Genomic DNA, 21625 nt, shown 5'->3' on the forward strand with positions numbered 1-21625 from the left:
ACTGATGAAGCACCCACAACTTCTGAAGGCAAGCCGTTCCACTGGTTAATTGACTTCTCTGTTAGGAAAATTCTCCTTAATTCCAGGTTGCTTCTCTCCTTGATTATTTTCCATCCATTGTTTCTTGTCCTGCCTACAGGTGCTTTGGTAAATAAGTTGACCCCCTCCTCTTTGTGGCAACCCCTCAAATACTGGAATACTGATAGAATATCACCCCTAGTCCTTCTTTTCACTAGTCTAGCCATACCCAATTCCTGCAACTGTTCTTCATATCTTTTTGTTTCCAGGCCCTTAATCATCTTAGTTGCTCTTCCTTGCACTTTTAACTTTTACTTTTAACCACTTTTAGTTGCTTCCTTCCATGCCCTGCTGCTTGGTGATCCTTTTGCTTCTGAATGCCAGTGACTGAATGCCAAAGAAACACTTGTCCTTTATTGCTGAACAGCCCTCCTTTCTCCCTATATGCTTTGGCAGGATTTTTTTTTTGTGCGTTGCCACACCCAGTTTATCCTCTAGCAAAACCTATTTTGGTACAGCTAATAGCCGCTGTGCAGTTAATGGAGAACCTGCTGCTGCAGTTAATACAAACCTGGTGGGTTAATGAGCAACAAACCTGAAGCACACTAGTTTTGGTGAATAAAGAGAAGTAATTGTCCCTTTTATGTATAAGGAAAACCGAGTGGAAATCCCAGACACTCTTTTGGAGTTTTGTGCTTGCCTGGCCAAATAGGAGCGGAATCTGAGGTTGGAATTCAGAAGCAGGATGTATGTGTTGGATTAAAGTCTTCATCCTGGTTCATCCAAGCCGGGGATAAATAAGCAACATGGTGACTGCTTTGGGAAGAAGGTTACAGTTTATTGAAGAGGCAGAAAGATGGTTCTTGCAGGAAAGACCAGAGCAGTGGTTCTCAACCTTTTTAATGCCGCGACCCCCAACCGGTCGTAAGTCGAGGACTACTCAACTGGTCGTAAGTCGAGGACTACTCAACTGGTGCAGCACCGTTTGCAGAATGGGACTTTTGGCGGGCTCAGCAGGGCAGAGACAGCCTGGACAATTCCTATTGGCTTTTGAAAGCCAATAGAATTAGACTTTCAAAAGCCAATAGAATAAAAGGGAGTAGCACAGCTAAGGAAAAGGGGGGAAAAAATGGCAGACTGCGTTGTTTGGCGACCCCCGTGAAATGGTCGTTCGACCCCAAATGGGGTCCCGACCCACAGGTTGAGAACCACTGGACCAGAGGAAAGAAGAAGGAGATCACATGGGCTAGGGGTTTTTATACCCCCTCTAGCCTTTTGTTTGGAATAGTTTCCTGTTCCTGGCATGAACTTTGAGGCTATTTCTGAGTGTTTTTCTAGGCCTTGATATCTGTGATTTAATCCTATTATCATATCCTGCTTCCCTGGTGATGGGGCTAACGACTCCTAGAGTTTGGGTGGGGTATGCAGATTTTCTCTTTGTCTTCTTGAGTTCTCTGGCTCCAACTTTCTGATGGTTTTACATCTGTATATTTGTATATTTGCTTGGGGCAAAGAGATGAGGCCAGTGTTGGTTTTTGGTTTTAAAAATCCTTTTGAGGAAAAATATATTTTTCTGCCCTTTTAATATTTCCTTCTCTGGGCTAACTTCCCTCATATGTATGTATATATGGATGGATGGGTGGGTGGGTGGATGGATGGATGGGAGAGGAATGCTGGGGTTCAAGAGCCCTTTAAGCTTTAAGGAGCATTGGACCAGCTTACTTCCAAAACTGCTTCTTTCTGGTATTTCCACCCATCCCACCAGATCTGGCCAAGTGGGAATATTTAGTGAGCAATGCCACCTGGTGGGTGTTGTTTCTTGCATTGGTAGGCATTGAAGAGGCACAACTCACAAACAGCTGCTTCTTTATTTGCAGCTAAACCAGTGGTTCTCAATCTTTTTAATGCCGTGACCCCCAACCGGTTGTAAGTCAAGGACTACTCAACCGGTCGTAAGTCAAGGACTACTCAACTGGTGCAGCACCGTTTGCAGAATGGGACTTTTGCTGGGCTCAGCAGGGCAGAGACAGCCTGGACTATTCCTATTGGCTTTTGAAAGCCAATAGAATTAGACTCTATTCAAGAGAATCTATTCTATTGGCTTTCAAAAGCCAATAGAATAAAAGGGAGTAGCACAGCTAAGGAAAAGGGGAAAAAAATGGTGGACTGCGTTGTTTGGCGACCCCCGTGAAATGGTCGTTCGACCCCAAATGGGGTCCCGACCCACAGGTTGAGAACCACTGAGCTAAACAGAACTCAGAACAAGATGGCTCCGCCCCTTCTTATACATTCACCCTGGGGCGTTGCCAGCCAATGAATGCAATGTATTTTCCCGCTCAAATGCGTCCTAGTCAGCCCTTGCAGACAGCAAGTCTGGCCCAGCAGGCCACATGGTCTGCTGACTGTTTCAGGGCAGCTCCCTGCACCTGTTCTCAATTAAGCTCAGTACATAACAATGGGTCCCAGACTTTATGCTTTTTCTATCACGGTTCCTGTCTTGTGGAACAGCCTCTCTGCAAAACATGGACACCTCCACCCCTGTTGACATCCCAGAAGGCGATGAAGACTTGTGTTTCCCCCCCCCCCAGTCACCAAGACTGGGGGGAGTTGTTATTTGTTTGTTTGTTTACATTCCACCTTTATTAGTTTTACAATCAACCCAAGGCAGAAAATATATCCAACACGTTTTCCACCTCCTGTTTTCCCCACAACAACCCTGTGAGGTGAGCTGGACTTAGAGAGAGCGATTGGCCCAAGGCAACTTAGCTGCGTTTCGTGTCTAATGGCAGCGCTTGAATTCACAGTCTCCTGCTTCCTAGCCTGGTGCCTTCCCCACTAGACCAAACTGGCTCTAGTTACGGGGATTCAGGTATGTGTGTACGGGATGGATAGTTTCCTGATTTTACTGAGTCTCAAAGTGGTTTAATAGAATGTCTTCATTTTATTTGTTTGTCTGTCAAAAAAACCCAAAACCCTGGAGTTTTTTGGACAGATAGGCAGCTATATGAATGGGATGCTGGCCAGCTATGATCCATCTTGACAGACTTTTTTTGATGTTGAAGGAATTAGAAACATGACATCTTAGAGTTCATCTTCAAAATGATTTCTTGAAACAGATAGATGGTGTATTGCAACACGCCTTGAAGCAGAAGTGATTTATCAAGCTAAGTTATGATTAATTACCAGTATGTGATTACTTCCCAAACAAGCAAAAATATGAGAATTCCTTGCAGCCATGCAATAAACCAGCATTTCTCAGCCTTGGGAACTTTAAGACAAGTGGACTTCAACTCCCAGAATTCCATAGCCAGCATGGCTGGCTGGGGAATTCTGGGAGTTGAAGTCCACATAACTAAACATTGCAAGGTTGAGAAACATCGGAGTAGAATCTTATAGCTCTTCTGTGCATGGAGAACTAGCATGACTTTTCAATGCTTAAAAAAAAATGCTTAGAGTGGTTGGGTATGTAACCGTCTCCTGTATTTTTATTGGACTGGGACAAATCATTACACATATTCCCTCAAATTCCCCATGAGAGGAATAGGCGATAAGGAACATAATTGGGAGGAGGGATCGTTTCCTAAATCTGTCATTTCTAACATTAGCCTTGACAATTGGGCAACAAAGCCTTGAAAAGAGCAACAAAGATGATTAGGGGGCTGGAGGCTAAAATGTCATGGTTCGAACAGATGAAACTCTTTGAAAGAAAGGAAATCAAACTGATTGACAGGGACCATAGTAACCCTGCCCTTACTCCGTGTCATGGTTCCGACAGATGAAACTCTTCAAAAGAACTTCCAGGCATTGTTTATCTTAAAGAATCTTTTATTCAAGAAACAAAGCATCGGCACTACACAGTTGAAGCCAAAAACTGAATTCCCCCCCACAAAGTATCAAAGCACAATTCCCTCCTCCAATTAACTGTCATAAATCACATTCTCCAATTAGCTTGAAGCTTGGGCTTTCTCCCCAGCTCTCCAGCCCGCCAAATCTTTATCAGCTCTTGGCGCAATAACCTTGATTCCCATGGCTGAGTTATTGTTGTTATGACTAACTGGACTCTCATCCACATCCCCCCTCCCAGCATCATCTAACTCTAAGTCAGGGTTCTCAACCTGTGGGTCGCAACCCTTTTGGGGGTCGAACAATGCTTTCACAGGGGTCGCCTAAGACCATCAGAAAACACATATTTTCGATGGTCTTAGGAACCGAGACACTGCTCCTCTATCCGGCCACCGCCGCCGCCCTCCTCCTCCGCTGACTCCTCCGCCTCCAGGGTGCCCTTCTCCTCTGACAGCACCTGCTCCTGCCACTGCAGTGCCATTGTGCGCGCCCCCAACGCCGCCCCGGGCTGGCTCAGCTGTGTGGGCGGCTGGGCCGAGCCGAGCCGGGTCTGGGCTGCTGCTGGCTCTGCCGCTGGGCTGCTCTGCCACTGCCGCCGCTGCTGGCTGAGCTGAGCTGTGGCGCTGAGACGGTCCCCACACCTCCTGGTTGCCCCGCCGCGCTCTACCCCCAGCTGCCTGCTGCGCTGCGCCGGAAGCCTCCCCACGCCGCCCGCCCTGCCTCTTTCGCCGTCGGAGGCCGCCTCGGCCCTCAGGCGCCTGGCACAGCCCTGGGATTGGCGGGCAGGAGCAGCTCCTTCCCGGTTCACCAGGCTCCGGGCCTCGGAAGTGGCCAGGCGGTGGGAAGAGGGTGAGGTGGCGGAGGCCAGCCGGCTGGGCCGGGAGGGGAGAAGCGACGCCTTCCGAGCAGGAGCTGGTGCTCCGGCTGTGCCCCTCTCATGTGCAACGAGTCAGGGAAGGGTCGTGGCGGTGAAGGTCTGCGCAGCGTGGAAAGGAACTCCTGCGACCCCGCCACTGCGATGGCGCTCAGGAGGCTGGAGGGGCGGGCAGGTCCCGGGGGCGGCTGGGAGAGGGCAAGAGTTGCCAGGATGAGGATGGGGGGCTCCAGGTTGGCAGGTGCGAGATGGTGGCCGGCAGCTCCAAGGCGCGCAGATCCTCCGCGCAGCTTCCGAGGCCCTGGAGGTGCCGCTGCTTGGTTTTCCGCCAGGCTCTCCGCCAGACCCTCCCCCCTCCCTGAGTAATTGTGCGGAGCTGCTTATGTGTCCTTGGCAGCGCCTGTGGGCAAGGCTGTGTGCCCAGGCTGAAACACCGCACTTTTCCTACCGCTTCTCCTCCCGTTGGTCAAAGAGGCAGATGCGATTTCCCTTTCATCTGCACTGGAAAGGACAATTTGGGCTATTTTATTACCGGTACCTGTTGCTTGTTTTATTATTTGTTGCCTTTGCTGAACCAGGGAAAATTGGTTAAAGTGATTTTCAGGAGCTGCAGAATGCCTCCAAATAAAGCCGCAGCAATTACCCAGCCAATTTTCCCTGCTAGGGCATCTGTGTGTGTCTCCAGACCTTACTGGACTACCATCCCCAACAGCCCTAAAAAGCACTGTGGAAGAGTGGGGAATCCTGGGAGTTGCAGTTCATCACCATCTGGGAAAACATGACTCTCCAAAGATCCTTCCTTCCTTCCTTCCTTCCTTCCTTCCTTCCTTCCTTCCTTCCTTCTTTCCTTCCTTCAATCTCCCTTCTCCATCTCCTTCCTTTCCCCTTCAATCTTCCTTCCTTCCTTCCTTCCATCTCCATCTCCATCCCTTCCCCTTCAATCTCTTCTTCCTTTCCCCTTCAATCTTCCTTCCTTCCATATCCATCTCCATCCCTTCCCCTTCAATCTCTCCTTCCTTCCTTCCTTCCTTCCTTCCCCCTTCGATCTCCTTCCTTCTCCATCTCCTTCCTTTCCCCTTCAATCTTCCTTCCTTCCTTCCTTCCTTCCTTCCTTCCTTCCTTCCTTCCTTCCTTCCTTCCTTCCTTCCTTCCTTCCTCCCATCTCCATCTCCATCTCCATCCCTTCCCCTTCAATCTCTTTCTCCTTCCTTCCTTCCTTCCTTTCCCCTTCAATCTTCCTTCCCCTTCCCTCCCTCCCAACATTTTTGAGCAAGGAAGAGTAAGCTTCTCCATTGAGCATTGCTATATTGTTTTTCTGATTAATCACTATGCTTTAATTATGTTCAATTCGTAACAATGAAAATACACCCTGCATATAAGATATTTACATTACGATTCATAACACTAGCAAAATTACAGTTATGAAATAGCAACAAAAGTAATTTTATGGCTGGGGGTCACCACAACATGAAGAACTGTATTAAAGGGTCGCGACATTAGGAAGGTTGAGAACCACTGCTCTAAGCGAAAGAGAAAAGATGGCTACATTTCCATCTATTGTCAAAGCAAGAACATCCGATGTTAGCAGCGTTGACATCTGCCCCCCCCTTACAAAAATGACAAATCCTGTAATGCAAACAAAAGCATAGGTTAGGGGTTGCCTCTTGGTTTATTAGGGTGTTTCTTATAGAACCTATTAATGAGTCTATTAGCTTTCACATCAATAGACTTCACCCAGGTGGCCCCAGACAACGAACATCCCTTCCATTGCACTAAGTACTGCAATTTCCCCTTAAAAATTCTAGAATCAAAAATATGCTTTACTTCATAGTCTGTCTTGATTCCCATGGCTGAGTTATTCTTATGACTAACTGGACTCTCATCCACATCTCCCCTCCCAGCATCATCTAAACTCTAAGCGAAAGAGAAAAGGTGGCTACATTTCCATCTGTTGTCAAAGCAAGAACATCCGATGTTAGCAGCGTTGACATATGAAGAAGGGTTGCAGGAACTGGACTTGTCTAATTTAGTGAGAAGAAGAACTTAAAGGGTGACATCACAGCAGTCTTCCAATACTTGAGGGGCTGCCACAAAGAAGAGGGGGGTCAACCTATTCTCCAAAACACCTGAAGGCAGGACAAGAAACAACGGATGGAAACTAATCAAGGAGAGAAGCAACCTAGAACTAAGGAGAAATTTCCTGACAGTTAGAGCAATTAATTATTGAAATGGCTTGCCATTCAGAAGTTGTGGGTGCTCCATCATTGGAGATTTTCAAGAAGAGACTGGACAGCCACCTGGCTGCAATGGTATAGGGCAGGGGTAGGCAACCTTGGTTCTTTTATGACTCGTGGACTTCAACTCCCAGAATTCCTGAGCCAGCCATGCTGAGGAGAAAGGGAGAGGTTTCCATGCTGAGCCATGCTGGCTCAGGAATTCTGGGAGTTGAAGTCCTCGAGGCATAAAAGAGCCAAGGTTGCCTACCCCTTGTATAGGGTCTCCTGCTTGAGCAGGGGGTTGGACTACTAGAAGACCTGCAAGGTCCCTTGCAACTCTGCTATTCTGACTTCTATGCCAAATGTATAATAATCTGTCTGCATGCCACGTTCTAGTGAGAGGACTTCCCTCCTCCCTGACTTAAACAGCTTTTCACTGAGCACCAAATAACTTCCCAAGCAAAACTCAATAGACAAGAAATTGGGCAGGGTGTGTGTGTGTGTGGAATCTGCTAATTGTGCTGCGTCTGGAATACATGACTGTATAATGATGCTCTCATCAGAAAGCTGGGACCACATTTGCATATAGATAAAGAACTTGTGATTCTTCCTTGAAAGAGGCAGGCGTCAAAGAGACCCTAACTGAGTCTCCCGCTGTCTACAATCAAGCAAGGATCTTGATAAGGATATTCAGGCAGGGATGCTTAGGACAGACCTACCCAATTAATCCGCACACTCAAGTCTGTCAATTGGCTAATTCAGTCCCAGGCTGAACTGACAGTGTAAGGCAGTGTTTCCCAAACTTGACAATTTTAAGGCATGTGGACTTCAACTCCCAGAATTCCACAGCCAGCGTTGCTGGCTGTGGAATTCTGGGAGTTGAAGTCCTCATGCCTTAAAATTGTCAAGTTTGGGAAACACTGCTGTAAGGGACGTCACGGCGTGACACCCGTTGTGGTTAGATGCTCTTGTTTCTTGCCCTGCAGCTGCTTTTTTTCTTAGTCCAATTTCTCCTAGGCACCCCCCTCTCCTCTCTTCCATTATGTGCTTCTGAATCGCCTTCAAATCTCCTCTCTTGTAGAATTACAGGATGCAAACAGTAGGGAAGCCAAACGTTGCAGAGAAATTTTTCAGAAAAGCTTTCCCACAGCATGAGTTCTTTAACAGTCCTTGTTGGGTTCGGCTTTCCTGCAATTACAGTATTTAAGAGGAGGGATGAGAATTGTTTTCGATATTCTCAGCTGCAACCCCCCATATAACCACTAGAGGGCAGGGGAAAGATTAAAGGATGCTAACTTTTTATTGCCCTCTAATGGTCATCTAGGTTTTTGCTGTCCAGATCCAGCAGCCGTTCTTTTTTCTTTTTTTAGCTTGATCCAGGCAGGCTGGCAATTGCTCAGTGGAAGGTTGAGATTACGACCTGAGCATTTCAGCCTGAAGCAAGAAAGGGTCAAGGGTTACCCAAAGTGCAGGATCTCCCCAACCTTGTAACCCATTTGGAGTCAGTTGGATGAGATGGACAGTGTAGAAATTTAATTAACAAATAAAAGAAATAAAAATTGTTTAAACAAGCTGATTATTGTTGACTAAAAATTAAACTCTCTGCCTTGGTCGTGCAGACAGTGGTGGGATTCAGCCGGTTCGCACCATTTTGGCAGAACCAGTAGCTAATTTTTTTGTTGCCCAGGCCCAGAACGGACTTCCGGAAGTGGCATCCACACAGAGAACTGGTTGTTCACATATTTGACTCCCACCACTGAATGCAGGGCATTGTCAGATTCCACTCACACCTTTGCAGTTGCGCTCTTCTGCATGGCAGGCTTAGTTGCCTGCCTGTGTAAAACCCCCTTCCCGGATTTCAACCCCTTCATGTACTTCATCCTCCATGATAATGATCTGATGGTCTGTTCAGACTATGTTTGATAGGTCACCTGATTACTGGTTTCCTCTACTCCTTTATCCCTCCTTCCTATGTTAGGAAAATAAGTCTCAATCACTTGGGCATTCTTTAAAGATTGGATTTTTTTTTTTAAAGTGTTTGTCAGTTCTTCATTTAGAAGAGAAACTGGCAGAACTCTAGTAAATTTCATGTTTTTTAAAAAAACCAAATGAAAAAGAAGTGGGTTATTTCTTGGCTGTCCTGCGGGATTAGTGAACATGAAAGGGAAGGGAAGAGAATGGAAGAAGGAGGGAGGGAGGGAGGGAGGGAGGGAGGAAGGAAGGAAGGACAATTTCTCAGCTGCACTTTTCTATCTGTGAACTTTTAAAAAAACACAATTGTGTAGGGCAGTAACTGACCAGTGTCACTGAGAGTGGGTGGGCAATCATATAAATCAGTGGTGGCGAACCTATGGCACGGGTGCCGGAGGCAGCACTCAGAGCCCTCTCTGTGGACACGCACGCCGTCACCCCAGTCCTAGGCCTTCAGCTGGGTTTTATAAAACCTTTTCGCTTTAGGCCTTTGCCGCCATGTAAAAAAAAAAAGAAGGTTCACTCAATCAATTTCAACTTCTCACGAGGATAAAAAAGATCTCGCAAAGTTGGAATTGATTGATTGAACTTTTTAGTCCCACCCAGTCTGCCATTACCACCGCAGCCATGCCCACCCAATGGGCCACACCCACCCAATGGGCCACACCACCCAATGGGCCACGCCCACCCTGCACCCGACGATACATAAGTGGGTTTTGGGTTTCAGTTTGGGCACTTGGTCTCTAAAAGCTTTGCCATCACTGATATAAATCCTCTAAATAAATAATTAAATAAATAAACTTGGGGGCCAGGGGGTGTTCTGGCACCAAGCTTAGGAGTCAACTGGAGCAGATGCATTTGCCTACAATGAAATTAAGTCCAACAAGCAAATTGGACACAGGTATAAAAAAAATATTTTTGATGTACAAAATTAAAATATAGGAAGAATTTGTCTTTCTAGTGGGCAGACTGTACATCTGCAGCTTGGGTTTAGAGCAGTGGTTCTCAATCTGTGGGTCGGGACCCCATTTGGGGTCGAACGACCATTTCACAGGGGTCGCCAAACAACGCAGTCCGCCATTTTTCTTCCCCTTTTCCTTAGCTGTGCTACTCCCTTTTATTCTATTGGCTTTTGAAAGCCAATAGAATAGACTCTCTGGAATAGAGTCTAATTCTATTGGCTTTCAAAAGCCAATAGGAATTGTCCAGGCTGTCTCTGCCCTGCTGAGCCCGCCAAAAGTCCCATTCTGCAAACGGTGCTGCACCACTTGAGTAGTCCTCGACTTACGACCGGTTGAGTAGTCCTCGACTTACGACCGGTCGTGGCATTAAAAAGGTTGAGAACCACTGGTTTAGAGGATGACCAATTGCCATGTGAAAGAAGGAACTAAATTTGCTTCTCATTTGAGAATAATAGAACGAAAACTTTATTGCCACTTTAAATGTACATTAATCAGCATACATTAAAATGAAATTGTATTGCATTCAGCTCTTTCTCTCTCAACCTCCCCCCCCACTGTGCATATACCCACATACACACACAGATATGACACAGAGAAACATCACAGTCTAGTTCGAATACATGGCAAAAAAAAAAGAACCTTGCAAATTTATAAGATGGGTGGGATAAGGAACAAAGCTGTTGCAGAATCTAGTTAGTAGTTTGCTATTTAAGCATGCATCTGTCGTAATATTCTCAAGAGATGCAGGGAGGTTTTAAACTTTTGGGTGGATTTTGTTTAATCTCAAGGGAAAGAAATATTAGCCAGAACCTTGCTAGATACTCCAGAGAGAAGGTTCAGAGTGCTTGACTGTCTACAACAGTGGTTCTCAACCTGTGGGTCGGGACCCCATTTGGGGTCGAACGACCATTTCACGGGGGTCGCCAAACAAGGCTGTCCGCCATTTTTCCCCCTTTTCTTTGGCCATGCCCCTGACACCCAGTGATGTATAAGTGGTTGGGGGTCACCACAACATGGGGAACTGTATTATGGGGTCACGGCATTAGAAAGGTTGAGAACCACTGGTCTACAATGAATGATGTTTTCCTAACTGGTTGTAACGGAGAGAGGGCCATATGCAGAAAAATCAAAACAATACAAATCTGATTCTAAAAGAGCATTGACAGTTTTCTACAGATCTCATTATATTGTGCACGTCATCCTGGACAAACAACTGTTCCAAATTCAAGCTTTTGATGCCTCTCTCTCTCTCTCTCTCTCTCTCCCTTTCTCCCTCCCTCTCCTTCTCCCCTCCCCCTCTCCCTTCCTCCCTCTCCCCCTCCCCCTCCCCCTCCCCCTCCCTCCCCCTCCCTCCCTCCCTCTCTCCCCCTCCCCCCTCTCTCTCCCCCTCCCCTCCCTCCCCTCCTCCTCCCCCTCTCCCTCCCTTCCCCTCCCTCTCCCTCCCTCCCTCTCCCTCCCTCCCCCTCCCCCCTGTCCCTTTTCCCCTCCCCCTCTCCCCTCCCTCCCTCTACCCCTCCTCCTCCTCCTCTTCTTCTTCTTCTCTCTCTCTCTCTCTCTCCCTTTTCCCTCCCTCCCTCCCCCTCCCCCCTCTCTCCCTCCCTCCCTCTTCTCCTCCCCCTCCCCCTCCCCCCTCTCTCTCCCCCTCCCCCTCCCCCCTGTCCCTTTTCCCCTCCCCCTCTCCCCTCCCTCCCTCTACCCCTCCTCCTCCTCCTCCTCCTTCTTCTTCTTCTCCTTTCTCTCTCTCTCTCTCTCTCTCTCTCCTATTCCAATGGGGGGGGGAAGTGCTTTCACTATATCCAAGGAGGAAGCTGAAACATGAGACTCTTCACTTAGATTTCTCTTTCTTTATATCTTTTGGGAGCCAGATCAATTACCTTTTGTTTTCTGTGCACACATGCATTTTTGCTATGAAACATCATATAAAGTGCAGCTGTTGTCTTGACCTTCCTGCTTCCTGCTAGGGGACATATCCATCTTGAGTCTGCAAGATTCACACACTGTCTTTTGTGTGCATCTGTGCTGAGGAAGGGATCAAATGACATCAGAGAGCACTGACAGCCCTCCAAAAATCAACGTTTGAGGAATAGCTCATTCAAGATGGTGGCAACATTGGGTGAACCAGCGTTCTGTGATTAGTCTCACTGTGCTGCTCTAGATAGCCATAGCAATAGCACATATACCGCTTTATGGCCCTCTCTAAGCAGTTTACAGAGTGGGCATCTTGCCCCCAACAATCTGGGTCCTCACTTTACTGACCTCGGAAGAATGGAAGGCTGAGTCAACCTTGAGCTGGTCAGGATTGAACTCGTGGCAGTGGGTAGAGTTAGTCTGCAATACTGCATTCTAACCACTGCACCACGACAGCTCTTTATCCCTCATCTCTTAAAACTTCAGGTCAAAGTAAATCCAAAATTCAAATTGCAATGCCCATCTGCCATCGGTGCAGCATATATATGAGAGGAAAATGTGCTATGGATTATGGCCCTAATGCTACTTTAGGAATAAAGCAGTAACCTATAAATTGGGCAGTGTTGGGCTTCAGGGTTTAGTGACAATGGTCTAAACCAGAGGTCTCCAACCTTGGCAACTTTAAGACTTGTGGACTTTAACTCCCAGAATTCCTCAGCCAGCAAATAATTCCTCAACCAGGAAATAATGATGATGATGATGATATTAATAATAATAATAATAATAATGTTGCAAGGGACTGCTGCTCAGGCAGGAAACCCTATACCATTTCAGACAAATGGCTGTCCGGTCTCTTCTTAAAAACTTCCAGTGTTGGAGCATTCACCGCTTCTGGAGGCAGGTTGTTCCACTGGTTAATTGTTCTAACTGTCAGGAAGTTTCTCCTTAGTTCTAGGTTGCTTCTCTCTTTGGTTAGTTTCCATCCGTTGCTGTTTGTCCTACCTTCAGGGGCTTTGGAGAATAGCTTGGCTCCCTCTTCTTTGGGGCAGCCCCTGAAATATCGGAACACTGCTATCATGTCCCCCTTCATCCTTCTCTTCATTAAACTAGACATACCCAATTCCAGCAACCGTTCCTTATATGTTTTAGCCTCCAGTCCCCTAATCATCTTTGTTGCTCTTCTCTGTACTCTTTAGAGTCTCAACTTTTTCTGGTCAGGTCTTCTGGACTTGACTATATGGTCTTTCAACCTTTTCCATATATTGATAAGAAGTAAACGACAATGTAGCATTGGGCAGTTTATATAAAGTTTCAGGTGCCCTCAGCTCTGCATTGAGATACTATCTCCCTTAGTGGCAGGATGGAATGGAAGATGGAACTTTGATGGAATGGAAGATGGAACTTCAAACTTCTCTTCTCTCCAGTTCTTTTTTTTTTTTAGCAGCACTCTGTTTAACAACTAATTCCTACAACATCGTTAAACTACTTAGTAAAGCTGTATTACTATTATTCTCATCTCTCCTATTACCTATCCTTATCTTCTTATGACTATACCTTTGTTGCTTGTATCTTACAATTTACATTGTTTTATTTACTATCCTAGTGTGATTTACGTTGTTGCTTAGCTAGTATCCTATGACTATCGCTGAGTGTTGCATCTTATGATTTATGATGAAGTGCTGCATTTCACGATTTATGATGAATGTATTGTCATGTTGTATACGATCATGATTCATCACTATTACTTGTACAATATGTACACTGAGAGCTTACGCACGGAGACAAATTCCTTGTGTGTCCAACCACACTTGGCCAATAAAGAACTCTATATTCTATACCTCAGATGAATTGTTGGTGCCCTTAACACCATTCATCAGTCTTTAAGTGGTTGCTCTTCTGCTACAGGTGGTCCTTGACTTACAACAGCTCATTTAGCGACCATTCGAAGTTATAACGACACTGAAAAAAGTGACCTGACCATTTTTCACATTACGACCATTGCAACATCCTTATGGTCACGTGATCCAAATGCAGATGCTAGGCAGTTGACTCACATTTATGTGGTCCTGTGATCCCCTTTTGCAACCTTCTGACAAGCCAAGTCAATGGGGAAACCAGATTCACTTAACAACTGTGTTACTAATTTAACAACTTCAGTGTCTCAATTGTGCTTGTATGTCGAGGACTCCTTGTAATCTGATTAGTTGTCATGGTTTCTTGAATTATGACTGTGCTATGATACTAGGAGTACAAGAATGGTATGTTCCAAAATACATTTTGGCTTGGAACATCTTGTTTGGATATACAGTATTGCACAATTATTCATACATTCCAGATCTCTATTTTTTCAGCGAGTGCAACTTTTCAGTCATTCAGTCTCTGGCTTTTGGTGAGCTCACTGTATATCACCCGTGTCACTGTTTTTAAAAGAAACAAGATAAATATTGAAATATCACATATTTTAATCATAACCTGAGCATGTTGTGCATCACTTCTTAGAAATATTAATGGGATGTATAAGCTTGCATGGCACATTTCCTCAGTGAGATGTGTTAAAACAAGTTAATGTAATATTCAGCCTTTTTGATATTTGTCCCTGATTGAAGCGATCACTGAAAATGTAGTTTCACGAAAATACACGGAAGGAAAAGAGAACAGGCCCTTTAGTGCATCTTCAGGGGTAAAAGCTGACCTTTTGGGTAGACTTTTTTTTTTTCAAAAATTTTCAAAGGATTTAAAAAAAAATTCATTGTGATGTCTGAAGAGTGATGGGTGAACTTCTGTTTCTATTTGTGCATTCCTATTTGGACAGTGAACTAGGCTTCCCTGACCACACAAAAATTATTTTTGTTTCTGGAAGGTATTCATGGAAGAGGTTTTGTGGGGGATCAGTGCTTCTCTGCAGAACATCGTTTTGGTCGCGACAATGTAAAAAAGATGTTGAAATTCTAGAAAGAGTACAGAGAAGAGCAACAAAGATGATTAGGGGACTGGAGGCTAAAACATATAAGGAACGGCTGCTGGAATTGGGTATGTCTAGTTTAATGAAGAGAAGGGGGGACATGATAGCAGTGTTCCAATATCTCAGGGGCTGCCACAAAGAAGAGGTAGTGAAGCTATTCTCCAAAGCACCTGAGGGCAGGACAAGAAGCAACGGATGGAAACTAATCAAGGAGAGAAGCAACCTAGAACTAAGGAGAAATCTCCTGACAGTTAGAACAATTAACCAATGGAGCAACATGCCTCCAGAAGCTGTGAATGCTCCAACACTGGAAGTTTTTAAGAAGAGACTGGACAGTCATTTGTCTGAAATGGTATAGGGTTTCCTGCTTGAGCAGCGGGTTGGACTAGATGACCTCCAAGGTCCCTTTCAACATCATCATCATCATCATCATTATTATTCATTAGACATGAACCTCAATCAACTGAACATTCAAATTGACTGGCACTGATGATGGTTGACACGGGTTGCTGCCAGCATCCTAGGTATCAGTCAGGTACCTCCTTAAAATGTAAGATGTTCTGAGTAGCGCAGTTTTTTGTAGCATTGCTGGAGTTATTGCAGGAAGCTGCAGTTTCTTGAAATATTTTGCAAAGTTTTTGGACATAGTTCCCAGTGCTCCGATGACAATGGGTATCACTGTTACACGTTTCATCCATAATCGCACAGTTTTGATGGCCAGGTCACGATATTTCATAATTTTTTCCAGTTCTTTTTCTATTATTATTATTATTATTATTATTATTATTATTATTATTATTATTATTAGATATTTCTAGTTTAATGAAAAGAAGGACGAGGGTGACATGATAGCAGTGTTCCAATATTTGAGGGATTGCCACAAAGAAGAGGGGGGGTCAACCTTTTTTCCAAAGCACCAGAAGGCAGGACAAGAAACAATGATGGAAACTAATCAAGCAGGGAACCAACCTAGAACTAAGGAGGAATTTCCTAACAGTGAGAACAATTAACCAGTGGGAATGGTTTGCCTTTAAAAGTTGTGGATGGTCCAACACAAGAATTTTTAAAGAGATTGGACAATCATTTGTTTGAAATGGTATAGAGCTTCTTGGCTGAACAGGGAGTTGGAGTAGAAGACCTCCAAGATCCCTTCCAACTCTGTTATATGTTAAGAAATTCAATTATGATTTCTTCTGCAAACTATTCAAAGCATGGCTTAGCGTAATATGTGAATATTTATTTGAGTTGAATTAATCCATGGAGTTTTTATTTGGGTTGAGTGAGTCAACATAAATTCAGCTGGGGAGATTAGAAAAGGGAGAGAAAGTATTTTACATTCTCACATGGATCTGCAAATACGATACCTAACTTTGAGTTGATAAGAATGACAAAGTTATTACTCCATTCACTCAGAGGTTTCAATTCGGGAACCCTGTTTGCTATGAACTCAGTTTTTGCAAAGCCACGTCATATTTCATCTCTGCAAATGACGATATTCAAACTTGTTTATAGTCAGATCTATCATCTTTCCACACCATAAAGGGTTTTGGGGGGTTTTTTGGGCAGAAAAGACACATTGAAGAAGATGGTTCTTGGTATAACTACTGATAGCTCTCAAGGGGGAGAGAAACTATTTTAAGGAAATACTATAAAAAACCCCGACACTGCGGTACCATTCAATTAACTGGAGTTCTTACCTCAGTGGCAAATCCCACTGGGGTGGGGGGAGAGCGGAGGGGTGGGCAATGAAAGATCAATGGGAATTCTGCAGTTTGCAAAGTTTATGGAGTGTGGCCGATAGAAGATTTTAGAGGCATTTAATTTGCACATCAGATTGCCTGGGAAAACACAACCTTCTTTTGAATGAGTTGGGTTTTGAGGAACTTAAAAGTGTGATGTTGGGGTTATAAAGCACATCCTTTACCGGCTAGGACTGAAAAAAGATTCATTTTTTTTACTTTGGACCAAAGGTCCAACTTGAATCTGCCTATCCATAATTTGACTTCAAGCTTACTGGGGGGGGGGGGTAGAGAACAATTCTCATTAACCCCCTCCCCATAATTCTTGAAATTCCATGCCTTTCACTCTTCTGGCTGGGGAATTCTAGGGATTGAAGTCCACTGATTTTAAAGTTGCCAAGTTTGAAAAAAAAAAAGGCCTTCAACTTTTCATAGGATTTAATTTCTAGTCCCTTCTAGTCGTCTTCATTATCTTTCTCTCAATCTGTTCCAGTTTGGCTTGGTGGAATCTGACCAAAGTAGAATAAAGTTGAACAATTATTTTGTTTACTTTTTATAACACCTTTATTATTTGTATAAATAACTCAAGGTGGCAAACTTAACTAGTACAGCATCCTTCTATTTTCCCCAGAGCAGCTTTGTGGGGTGGGGTGGGCTGAAAGTGACTGTCCCACAATCACCCAGGTGGCTTTCATAGAATAGAATAGAATAGAATAGAATAGAATAGAATAGAACAGAATAGAATAGAATAGAATAGAATAGAATAGAAATTAGGAATAGAATAGAAATTAGGAATAGAATAGAATAGAATAGAATAGAATAGAATAGAATAGAATAGAATAGAATAGAATCGAATCTGGAAGGGACCCTGGAGGCCTTCTAGTCCAGCCCCCTACTGAAGCAGGAGAACCTATATTGTCTCAGACAGGTGGATGTCCAGTCTCTTCTTAAAAATCTCCAGTGATGGAGTGCCCACGATTTCTGGTGGCAAGCTGTTCCACTGATTGATTGTCCTCACTGTCAGAAAATTTCTCCTTAGTTCCAGGTTACTTCTCTCTTTGGTCAGTTTCCAGCCATTGTTTCTCGTCCTTCCCTTTGGTGCTTTGGTGAACAACCTGGCCCCCTCTGCCTTGTGGCAGCCCCTCAGATACTGGAACATGGCTATCATGTCTCCCCTATTTCTTCTTTTCCTTAGACTAGCCAGACCCAAATCCCGTAGCCGTTCTTCGTATGTTTTAGTCTCCAGGCCCCTGATCATCTTAGTTGTTCTTCTTTGAATTTTTTCCAAACTCTCAATATCTTTTTTGTAGTATGGTAACCAAAAGTGGCTGCAGTATTCTATGTGTGGTCTTACTAGCGCTTTATAAAGTGGTAATAGTACTTCTCGTGATCTTGATTCTATGCCTCTGTTCATACAACTCAGGAATTTGTTAGCTTTTTTGGTTGCTGCTGCACACTGCTGGCTCATAGTCAAGTGATCATCCACTAGGACTCCAAAGTCCTTCTCACAGTTACTGTTTTTGAACCAGGTCTCGCTCAATCTGTACCTGTGCCTTTGGTTTTTCCTGCCTAAATGTAAGACTTCGCTTTTCTCCACATTGAAACTCATTTTGTTGGATAGGGCCCATTGTTCAAATTGTTCAAGATCTGTTTGGATCCTGTGTTTGTTTTCTGTGTTGGCTACTCCTGCTAGTTTGGTGTCATCTGAGAATTTGATGAGTTCCCCTTCTACTCTCTCATCTAAGTCATTGAAGAAGATATTGAAGAGTACTGCGCCTAAGATGGAATCTTGTGGTATCTCACTGCTTACTTCTCTCCATGTGGATGTAGTGCCATTGAGGACTACTCATTGAGTATGGTTTGTTAGCCAGTTACAGATCCATCTGGTAGTGGTGTTGTCTGTCCCACCTTTTCTTAGTTTACCAAGGAGTAGGTTCTGGTCTACCTTGTCAAATGCCTTACTGAAGTCCAAGTATAGTATGTTCACTGAGTTTTGCTAGTCTACTAGTTTAGTCACTTTATTGAAGAATGAGATGAGATTGGTTTGGCATGATCTGTTTTTGACATGCCAAACCAATCTCATCTCATAGGCAGAACTAGAATTCACAATCTCCTGGTGATTGGCTCAAAGCCACATGGCTGATTTTCATGACTAAGCCAGAACTAGAACTCACAGTTTCCTGGTGATTGGCCCAAAGTCACCCAACCAGTTTCCATGCCTACGGAGGAACTAAAACTCCCCATCTCCTGGTTTCTAGCCTGATGCCTTAACCACTAAAACAAATCAACTCTCTGTTATGTGACACGATTTGCAAACTGCAGTATATTTCAATTCCTGCAGCAATATTATGCTGTAGACTCATTTTCAGTTTATCATCATATACTGTTCTATAGTTTTTTTCCCTTTATCAAGAAAAATTGATTGATTGATGTGCCATCAAATCATTTTTGACTCCCAGTGACCACATAGATAGTTCTTCTCCATGACAGTTTATCCCTAAGTTGTTATTTCGAGCAAAATATCTCCTAATTAAAAACAACAACAACTAAAATCTTCCTTGAGTTGAGCTTAATTCCTGGTATCTTCATGGATACAGCTATGTTTTCTTTTTGGCAATAATACAGAAGTGGGTTGCAATTAATGTCTGACAAGATGTTAGTTTTTTTTAATCACTCAATTGAGCCTTTAATTCTAGGAAGAGTTAGAGCAGTGGTTCTCAACCTGTGGGTCGGGACCCATTTGGGGTTGAACGACCATTTCACGGGGGTCGCCAAACAACGCAGTCCGCCAGTCCCCCCCCCTTTTCCTTAGCTGTGCTACTCCCTTTTATTCTATTGGCTTTTGAAAGCCAATAGAATAGACTCTCTTGAATAGAGTCTAATTCTATTGGCTTTCAAAAGCCAATAGGAATTGTCCAGGCTGTCTCTGCCCTGCTGAGCCCGCCAAAAGTCCCATTCTGCAAACGGTGCTGCACCAGTTGAGTAGTCTTCGACTTACGACCGGTTGGGGGTCGCGGCATTAAAAAGGTTGAGAACCACTGAGTTAGAGTGACTCCAGATAACTATCAAGAAGAAACCAACACGCTCACCAACACTGACAGGGCAAACCACTGCATATAAATGGAGAGCAAACCCTGCTTCCTTCTAGCACTGAAGATGTTACCTAGTTGGGTAATGAAACGTCTGCAAGAAAATAACCAAGTTCAAAGAGTATCAAGGAACTCACAGTTTTACCCTGAGTTACAAATATTTTCTTCTGTTTCTAAGAGCTGTAGTGGCATAGTGATTAGAATGCAGTATTACAGGCTAATTCTGCTCACTGCCAGGAGTTCGATCCTGACCGGCTCACAGTTGACTCAGCCTTCCATCCTTGCGAAGGTCAGTAAAAGGAGGACCCAGATTGTTGGGGCAATAGACTGACTCTGTAAACCGCTCAGAGAGGGCTGTGAAGCACTATGGAGCAGGATATAAGTCTAAGTGCTACTGCTATTGCTGCTGGTATCAGTAACCAGTATTGAATTGCATTAATGAAGCCTTAATGTATGGCCTGAACCAGGCTTTTGTTCAAGGTCTACGTACAGTTGAAGATATCCTGACATGTCTGATTCACTTCACTTCCAAAGTGGCTGTGGCCTAAAGAAAATTAAGTTACTGATAGAAATCCAAGAATTTGGAGGCGGTTTCACCACCTGTGCCAACAGCACTGCAATTTTTCTCCTGAGTAAGCAGGTAAGCAGGCTTTATATCAGATCAAAAGGCAGATGTTATCATATATTTGCAAAGCCAGACCATGCTGATTTCCTCAACCAGCTGGGATTCGCTGAACGGGATCTGTTATAGCACTAGATATGTCGTTATTCCAGGCTACAATATGTGCTGAAAGGAAACCAGAACTTTCAAAGTCTGTATGACCGTGGCCAACAGTCTTCCTTGATTTATTATCTGACTTGATAGCACTGCTGTGAATTTTCTATTATTCTTCTTCTTGAATGATGGGCTATATGACAATAGCATGTAAATACAGTTCTTCCCTCCCTCCCTCCCTCCCTCCCTCCATGGCCTTCCTTCCTTCCTTCCTTCCTCCCTCCCTCCCTCTCCCCTCCCTCTCTTCCTTCGTGTCAATCATTTATCAGGACTGATAGGGCCAGATTCCCTCTTTGGCCAGACAATATTTCAAAACAGTGATGAAATATTCCCCCTTTATTAAAACGATTGAAAGACACCACAGTAGCAGAAGGCTCCCAAATCCAGTTTTGTTCTCATTTCCCCTGGCCTTTGCTTCATACATGTTCATCTAACAATGGAATCATTGTTCTTTCTCTTCCCTGTCTGGATAAGAGTTAACTTTAAACAGCAATTATGGAGACCTGTTTTAAAGTTGCTGGAAATTGCTTTATAATCCTGGCTCTTGAGGATTGTCTCTAAAACCATCTGCCACATACTAAGGGTGGCAGGCAGCTAGATTGCCGTTATCACTAAAGGCTGTTCCACTGTTCTGCGAGGTACAGTTCTTTGGAGGCAATAAATAAAAGCATCAGAATAAAAGTGCAGGTGCCAGCTGGTTTGTGGCTTTGCACACTTCTCTCACACAAATAAATAAATAATGGAAAAAGTTCAAATGTATTATAGTGACTGCCTACGAGCCAATGCAACATTATCCTGCAAGTTTCTTGCTTTTCTAAACAGCAGCAGAATAACAGAATTGGAAGGGATCTTGGAGGTCTTCTAGTCCACTCCCTGCTCAAACAGGAGACCCTATACCATTTCAGACAAATCTCTTCTTAAAAACCTCCAGTGATGGAGCACTCATAACTTCTGGAGGCAAGTTGTTCTACTGGTTAATTATTCTCACTGTTAGGAGATTTCTCTTTAAGTTCTAGGTTGCTTCTCTCTTTGATTAGTTTCTGTCCATTGTTTCTTATTTTGCCTTCTTCTTATTTTGCCTTTGGAAAATAAGTTGACCCCCTCTTCTTTGTGGCAACCTCTCAAATATTGGAATACTGCTTTCATGTCACTCCCTAATCCTTCTTTTCATTAGACAAATCAATTCTTGCAACCATTCTTCATATGTTTTAGTCTCCAGCGCCCTAATCATCTTTGTTGCTCTTTTCTGCATTCTTCCCAGAATCTCA

General features: G+C 44.2%; 1 protein-coding gene across 10 annotated transcripts in view; it reads right to left on the reverse strand.

Annotated features, from left to right (window-relative positions):
- The window catches only part of LYRM9 (LYR motif containing 9), a 78934-nt gene that overhangs the window by 46526 nt on the left and 10783 nt on the right, over nt 1–21625 (reverse strand). For 2 of the 10 annotated variants that reach the window (XM_039341540.1, XM_039341600.1), the window contains exon 3: nt 11759–11903. The exons of 7 other annotated variants lie outside the window; for them this stretch is intronic. The gene's annotated coding sequence lies outside the window, so the exon portion shown is untranslated. Of the gene's footprint in view, nt 1–11758; nt 11904–20072; nt 20127–21625 lie in introns of all 10 variants that reach the window. One more of the 10 variants, XM_039341579.1, reaches the window with a different exon arrangement.

Source organism: Crotalus tigris, unplaced genomic scaffold (assembly GCF_016545835.1).
Source record: "Crotalus tigris isolate CLP2741 ecotype Arizona unplaced genomic scaffold, ASM1654583v1 scf7180000017550.10884619, whole genome shotgun sequence".
Taxonomy (NCBI): domain Eukaryota; kingdom Metazoa; phylum Chordata; class Lepidosauria; order Squamata; family Viperidae; genus Crotalus; species Crotalus tigris.